The following is a 7,805-nucleotide window of genomic DNA, read 5'->3' on the forward strand; positions in this document are numbered from 1 at the left end:
GCACTTCCGACCCAAAGTGTAAGACGAGCGCGCGCTCTCCCCCTCTTTTCTCTAGAGAAATAACCACCATCCAGGCAGGCTCGCGCCTCCCGCGGCTTCCAGTAACCTGGACTCCAGCCCGCGTGTGCAGGAATGGGGGCGCAGATTCTCCCCTCCCGGACAGGACCCCTCACTCTACCGGTCTTCTGTACACTAGGCAGCGCGAGGGTTGCCAACTGCAAGTTGGACTACTGGAGAACTTGATGCTTATCAAGGAGGGATGGTGTGCAAAGGAGGAAGGGGGGGCGCTTTTGTGCAACCGAGAGTTTGTTCAACCCTTTATAAGAGGGGACTCTCCTCGCTCCTAGTGGGCGGGCATGTTGGTCTTGGACAAACTTGTGAGGTGGGGACTGTAGGTCCAGCTAAAGGGATCCGGTTGGGCCCCTGGTGATCCATCTCTACACGCCCCTTTCAAACGATGAAACGAATAAATTAGCAGCCACAGCTGGGGCGAACTCTGCAAATTCCAACCACCAGGGAAACAAAAAGAGAAAACACGTGCATTTATTTTCTCGTGCCTTCCAGTTACTTCTCCACATTGTTACATCAGTGTTTCTTTAGGGGGAAAGGCGGGATGCCATGGTTTGGGCGCGCCTTTTTAATGACAACTTGCACTCCTTCTCGCCTGTGTAATGGGTGGGGACAGTGAGAGTGAATGGCTACCCCCACCCCGCGCCTGGGACCCCCGCGTGGCCCCACTTCCTCCTTCTTCCTTCCGGATCGCGAAACTGGGCCGGAGTTGTCTCGCGGAGGGTGCAGCCCCTGAGCAACGCGGGGCGCGGGCTTCCCTCCTCTGGCACGCCCCTACCCCCGGGACGCTTTGCTGGTATTGCTGTTGGTTTCCCCCATCTCCTTCTCTCATCTGTTCCTCTCCCCGCGCGCAAAGGCCCGGGCCTGGCAGCTGGGGGAACGACTGGCCTCCGCGCCCGCCGCGCGAACACAACTTGGGCTCGGCGGAGCGTGGTGGCCGCGGCCGCGCCGCCCGACCCTCGGCCAATAGGGCCTCGCCGGGCGAGGCACCTGCTTAACCCTTTGGGCCTGGGGCTCAGCCTGCCGCTGGGACCCAGAGGGGCTGGGCCGATTGGCCAGAAGTTGCCAAGGACGAGAGTGGTAGAGACTGCCCGGCCCGGCGTCCCCGCACCAGGTCTGGGGGCCAGACGCCTGCCCTCGCTGCAGACCTGGGCGTCCCCTTCCATCCTCGTGGCTCCGGGAAAACAGCCCAGCGGCACAAAGACCGGTCCGTGACCGGGCAGCGTCCCGCGCTGGCGGCGCAACCTCTTTGCTCCCCTAACCCGAGTCAGTTTCCGGAGGAGCCGCCCGCGCCCGGCAGCCGCAGGGAGACAGAGGGAGGGAGCCCCAGATCTGGCTGGCCGGGCCCACGGCGCAGCTGCGTTTCCATTTTCCTCTCAAAGAAAATGCTTTGGACGGCAGATAATACCAGGAGATATGAAACTGCTTCGTCCCCCACATGTTGCACGTAAAAAGAATCGTAATGAGCATCTGTGGTGTGACGAGTTAGTTGAAGATCTAACCGAGGTCCTGTCTACCTCCTTCCTAGGAAGGGGGCCTTTTCCTAGTTTAAAGGCATTTCATTCAGAGCTATTAACAGTTACTTGTTCAGTGGCCAAACGCGAAGTCACTGAACCGGCGCGGGTGGGGGCTCTATTGAGAGGGCAGGTGCACAGGGGTAGGTGGAAAGCCACCGTAGAGGGATCAGGTCACAGACGCAGAAGGGCCTCTTCCCACCAGGAGCACTGTGGCCAGGCCAGGCCTTGCGGATGGACTCGGGTCTCTGTGCTCTCCCCACCCCACCTTTCATCCTCAGGGCTGGGTTGGAAGAGATCTCTAATACCACCCCTTGGTTTAGCGTAAGCTTTCCTATGGAAAGAAATGGGAGTTAGCGCTAATTATAGAGAGGTCAAGAATGTTCTAGGGGTTGAGAAAAGTTCTCCTTCTCTGACTGCATAAGGTCAAGGCCAGCAGTCCTGTAGGCCAAATGAAGTCCAGTTAAGGGCTGACCTATGAGGCTTAAAAGGAACATATATGCAGACAGTGGCTTTCTATAAAAATAGCATGTCTGAATTGCTGGCCCATTGAGGGTGGTGCCTGTGCCTGGCATCTGATGTCTAGGTGGTTCCCAGCCAGTAAGAGCTGCTTCCATGTATGGTTTAACTCCAGTATGTAATACCATGTTCCAGATTAGATCCGGTGGATCGGCAGGCAGCCCCTAAATGTGCTAAATGGTGCCAGAAACCGGTAAAATGCTCTTTGACCAAAATAGACATTTTCCCTTTTATAATATTTTCTGCACAATCAATGAGTTGCATTTATAGACCATATCATCCTTCTTTTTAAACTTATCTTTGATTCTATGAATAGAAAAGACTAGCGATTGTATTTTATTGACTGCTTATTTTACGGACTAGTTGGTCTGGAAATATGTGGTCCTGCTTCCCTTCTTTCTTGGAGGGCAAGTTTTTCTTGGAAGCCCAAAGGGCAAACCTGTCCCCCTCAAAAGAAGATGTGAGATTTGCTGGTGGACATTTGAAACTAGATATGCTGAAGCTACATCAATTATACTTGATACTATTAAAGTAGAGCTTAATGAGCACATTCAACTTCAAAGTTCCAAGCTTTCAACTATCCATATTTAAGAGAATTAATATGGTTCCTGCCCTCCAGAAACTTTCTTTTCTAAAATAGAAATAAACAGACTATGCAAAGAAGACTTGTACAGTATGTTACTTTAGGATGTATGTGATAAGTCTGTTTCACTGTTTTTGTCCTTACATGTAAAAATTTGGAAGTTCTGTTTGCGTGCATGAGAGACAAATTCCTTATTGGATCTTCTTATCTTTATGTTCATTAAGGACCTTAAGCAAAATATGTTTATTCTCTCATTACTAATTCAGATTTCATTACTCTACTCTTTCAGTTAAAATCTTTACATGCTGGCAGCTGTTTTGAAATATTTTGAAAGTTGCTTTGGCACCAATCCAACCCAAAGGGCTCCAGTTAACATTAAACTGTATACTTTCTCATTGTACATCCACCTTCCCCCACCTCAAAGTATACATATCAGGTTATGTTGAGATGTAGAAGAGGAGTTCATGATGTTTTAACTCTGAATACATACATATGATATACATACAGCTACCACAATTACATATTTACATCTTTATCCTTGTTGTCAGTGTACAACTGTGCCTTTTGCTCATATGATAAAAATATCTATTCTCTGGAAATTCATTTCCATTTACTTAGAGTTAAATGGTTTGACTTTGACTTTTCATGATTGGCTGTCAGAAGCTGCCAATGACAGGTAGGAGAGAAGAACTACAAAGCTTTATTGTATCTAATTTTTGCTTTACTCTAGTCAGGTGTTTAAGGAGAAATAAAATAGTACACAGAGACCAGAATAAGATTAAAAAAATAAGTAAATAGAATGAAAATGTCATATGTAATGAATAAGGTAGGAAATGCTTTACTCTGAAATGCTGAGTGTTTTATTGAAGGGATCATGCTTCAATAGAGGGGTTTTTTTTGGTTTTTTTATTTTTTCAATTAAAAAAAATGTTAAAGAGTCTATAACAATCTGAGACATAAGGCTTCATTGTAGGAAAAGCTATGGGCTAAAATTAAGGTCCCCTCATTTCTTGGGAAGGAGATTTTATCTTATGTAGAGGGGGTAAACATTTGATTTAAAAAAATTTCCATCTCTGCTCCTCAATCTAAATTGAATTCAAGCTCTTAATGCTAAATTTTCCATGCTATTAATATGTCCCCTAATCCAGTCAAAAGCAAAACTATATCAGGGAGAGAAAAATAACATAAACCTCACAATAATGACTTTCTTGATATTCCAGGGGAGAAACTAAGGAATTGAGAATATCTAATAAATCAATATTTATCATATATGTATGTCCATTGATAATGTATAAGGAGGGCACTGAAGATTTACATAAAATGTACAAAAGTGGCATGGGAGATTGGGCCTTTCAATATTACTACCACCTATATCAAATACTATCTCTAACTATTATGCTTAACTAATTCTTAAAGGACTTTATAAATATTAGCTAGAAAAAGTAGTTTAGTTAAAAGAGAAAAAAAAATCCTTTAGCTGTTTTCTAAATTTAGCAGCAGGCAGTAGGAGAAGAGGAAATTTTTTTTTTTTAATGTGAATGAGGAAGGGTCTCAAATCCAAGTTTTTGTGTTTTTTTTTAAGTTAGAATATTTACACATTGTGGTAATATTATTTCAAAGCATGTGCAAATCAATAGAATCTAACCAAAGCTAAACTTAGACTTACATGCAAAATAACTAAATTGTCTCAACATATTTAGAAGACTAATTTGTCCTTAAACAACAATCTCAAAAGCTGCTCTTATTTTTTCACGATCGAGGATTTGATTTTGGAGCTGAAATATCTCTAGTTTTTAGGAGACGATTGATTTTAAATCTACCTGGGATGACAAAGGAGTGTTAAATGCTGGTTCCAGTTTGCTTCTTCTATGACTGTCAACATAATTAGAACTTGGAAGGACCCACTAAGATGTAAGTTGGGACTTGTACCTCGAATCCAACAGCAACATGCTACTTTCTGTTCCAGTGAAAATTATGGCTAGTGCTAACTGCAAATTTTATTTCTGTTCAGCTTGATTCCTCCAGGTAGGTATACTCAAATGGCCAATAGACTCTTTTCTTCACTTAATTTTCTCATTAACTGTAAAAATATTAATTCATTGCATGCTTGATTCAGGGAGTGACTAATTGCTTTGGAATTTTTTTTTTTTAATGAAAATAACCATACTAGATGAGTTTTTACTTGACTTTTTCATTTTCAGTAGGATGGGATATTTTATAAACCTAACCACATAGCAAATCAAACAGTTTTATTACACTCCATTCTGTGTCAACCAGTCTGTTTTTACTAAATTATCATGTCTTGAGGATAAGATGGTTGGATGGCATCACCAACTCAATGGACATGAGTTTGGCAAGCTCCTGGAGATGGTGAAGGACAGGGAAGCCTGGCATGCTGCAGTCCATGGGGTTGCAAAGAGTCAGACAAGACTACAACAACAAATGCTATGTCAACCACTCTGTTTTTATCAAACTGTTACGTCTCTTCACCTAGAGGAATGATTCTCAAACTTGAGCATACATAAGAATCGCAAGAAGGGCTTATTAAAGCAGAAAATTCTGGGCCTTACCTTTACAAGCTCATATTCAGTAGGATTTGGGTGGAGCTAATATTATTAATAATAATTTGCACTTCTAAGAAATTCCTAGGCGATACAATTGGTCCCCGCATCATATTTCAGAAACACTGGCCTGGCCTGCAGTGTTTAAGATAAAGATAAGTTGGGAGGTATAGCTTCAGATCCCAATTTTGCTACACACTGATGAAATGGTGAAGGGCAAGCTCTTTAAGCTCTCTTAGATTCTACTACTTAACCTGGTATTAATTCAGGCCAGCAAAGAATGGATTTGCCCTGCATGGTGGGGTTTCAGGGACCATTCCTTCCTTCAGGAGGTTAAGAGTTTATTAGCAGAAGTAAATATATAAAGAAATAAACATATAAATAAATAAAGTGTCCTAAGGGCAACAACAGATTTACATAAAATGTACAAAAGTGGCATGGGAGATTGGGCCTTGAACCAGATAAGCCAAGAAATAAAATGCAGTCAGGAGCTGGGGGTAAGAATCATGCACTTTGGGGGACTTCCCTGGTGGTCCAGTGGCTAAGACTCCATGCTCCCAAGGCAGGAGGCTTGGGTTTGATCTTTAGTCAGGGAACTAGACCCTACATGCCACAACTGGGAATCTGCATACCACAACTAAAGATTCCACATACTGCACCTAAGACCTGGTGTGGCCAAATTAAAAAAAAAAAAAGAATCTTGCACTCCAGGTTTGATTACAGTTCAACCATTTACAAACTGGGTGACTTCAAGCAATTTCTTTATTTTCACCAAGCCTCTGTTCCTTTCTTTGTAATATATGTAGTTCTCAAAGGATTGTGGTAGAGTTTAAATGGTATAAAGTGCATGATGTGCTTAGTACAGTTAATTACTCAATGAAAGGTAGTCATCACCATGGGGACAGTCTTAAGTTCTCTCCCAAGTTCTCTTCTTTGGAGATGAAAAAGGTCTTGAAAGTTACCCACATAAGTATTAAAATACTTCCATGCTCTGTTTATGAATGTTGATAACTCTATTTATTTTAAATTCTACAACAAGACACCAGGAATTCTAAGTGACTAACTTTGTTGATCAAAGTCAAGAAAGACACCAGATAAAAATACTGCAAGCATTTCTGAAAGTCCAGTGCACTTTCTGAAAGTCCTAAAATTTAGCATTACACAAAGGGCAGATAACCTCTGACTTTAATCATATGCAAAATGTATAGGACCTAGAGATTATCTTAGTAAGTAAGTGAAGTAAGTCAGATGAAGACAAATGCCATATGACATCATTTATATGTGGAATCTAAAAAGCATGATATGAATGAACTTATTTACAAAACAGAAACAGACTCACAGAAAACAACTTATGGTTACCAAAGGGGAAACGTGTTGGGAGAGGGATAAATTAGGAGTTGGGATTAACATATATACACTACTATATATAAAATAGGTCATCAACAAGATCCACTCTACAGCACAGGAAACTATACTCAATACTATGTAACAACTTATATAAGAAAAGAATCTGCAAAGGAATAGATATATGTATACGTATAACTGAATCACTTTGCCATATACCTGAAACTACCATAACATTGTAAATCAACTATTCTTCAGTATAAAATAAAACAATTTTTAAAGGAAACTGAAAAAAAGTATGCAGTGCAGTATCCTATCCATCATTCCTGTTATAAAAAATTTATCTAGTTGGTATGGTTATCAACAACAACAATTGTTATCAACTTTCATATTATAAACAATTTTTGATTAAAGATAATTAAATAAAGAGTCTTTAAAAGATGTGCTTAGACATAAAATAGTGGGTTACAGATTCACTATTGTACTGGTTATTATTGGAAACAAATATGTGGGTTTTATTTCCAGTCTTTCCAAGTTAATAAGGGTAAGGATAACTGTAATCTTTTACCAGAGAGTTCCTTGGAACAATGATTCATAGACATTTTTGTCTCAAGTCTCCTTTAACTTGTAAACATTTGGAGGCCACTCAAAGAGCATTCGGAGAAGGCAATGGCAACCCACTCCAGTACTCTTGCCTGGAAAATCCCATGGATGGAGGAGCCTGGTAGGCTGCAGTCCATGGGGTCACTAAGAGTCGGACATGACTGAGAGACTTCACTTTCACTTTTCACTTTCATGCATTGGAGAAGGAAATGGCAACCCACTCCAGTGTTCTTGCCTGGAGAATCCCAGGGACGGGGGAGCCTGGTGGGCTGCCGTCTATGGGGTCGCACAGAGTCGGACACGACTGAAGCTACTTAGCAGCAGCAGCAGCAAAGAGCATTAGATTATGTATATCACATCTATCAATCAAAATTGACACATATACGCAAATTTTTCTTATTAGTTCATTTAAAAAATAATATTCATTATATGTTAACATAACACTTTTCATTGTAAAAATTAACTATTGTTTCCAAACAAAGAAAAAAAGAAGAGTGATGTTGTTTTATATTTGTTTTGTTTTAATATCTGGTTTAATAGAGGACAACCAGATCCCCATATTTTTTCTGCATTTAGTCTGTTACAATAAGTTGTTTTGGTAAAGAAAATCTA

Source organism: Giraffa tippelskirchi, chromosome 12 (assembly GCF_054371585.1).
Source record: "Giraffa tippelskirchi isolate mGirTip1 chromosome 12, T2T-mGirTip1v1.2.pri, whole genome shotgun sequence".
NCBI classification, from domain to species: Eukaryota; Metazoa; Chordata; class Mammalia; order Artiodactyla; family Giraffidae; genus Giraffa; species Giraffa tippelskirchi.